The sequence below is a fragment of the Pezoporus wallicus genome, unplaced genomic scaffold, assembly GCF_028554395.1.
Source record: "Pezoporus wallicus isolate ANWC-B61680 ecotype Strahan unplaced genomic scaffold, APGP_CSIRO_Pwel_v1 scaffold_2584, whole genome shotgun sequence".
NCBI lineage: Eukaryota > Metazoa > Chordata > Aves > Psittaciformes > Psittacidae > Pezoporus > Pezoporus wallicus.
Window position 1 is genome coordinate 4,861,925 of NW_026642851.1, and position 744 is coordinate 4,862,668.

The following is a 744-nucleotide window of genomic DNA, read 5'->3' on the forward strand; positions in this document are numbered from 1 at the left end:
CTAAACAGTGAAACTAGAATACCAGCATAATCCTTCTTAATGCTTTGCTACTTTAGCTATGTAATCGTTTCCAAAAATATCTGTGTGACTAGGGATCCAAGCGAGCTCAACAACAGCTCCAATCAATTTCAATTGTTCACACAGCTGTATGACTTAAGAATATATCCTTTATCCTTATTTGGATTGCTAACAGAGGCCCAGTAAAATCCTGTAGGATTTTATCTGTTTGTGTGAAACCACCTCCTGAGTAATATTAACCTGCCAGTTTAAAGCTGGGATAATACAATTACCTAGAGCTAGCTCTTGCAGCCCTACTTACACCCATGAGCACATAAAAAAACCACAGGAAAAATTGAGTGACTCACAGGGAAAAGAAAAATCCAGCCAGTATGATGAGGGGATGCATAAGTTACTGTTTTGAAATTTACACACTGAAGTCAATGGGAACTTTCATGGGAGCATAATTAGGCCTCTAGACAATTTGCATCATAACCAGAATTAAAAGGTGAATACTCTACTAGCACAATGTTAATCTTCATATATCGTATCCATGTAACTAAAGCTAAAGACAATTCTTGCAGAGTAATTGTTAGAATATTACAAGGCACAGATAAAGGGAAGAAGCAATTTTCACTGACAGGTTACTCATTCATGTAATTTTAACTATATCAACATATATCAAAGTTTATGTACTAGTGATACTAAGTCATCAGAGCTAACAGGTACAACTAAAACACTGTGAAC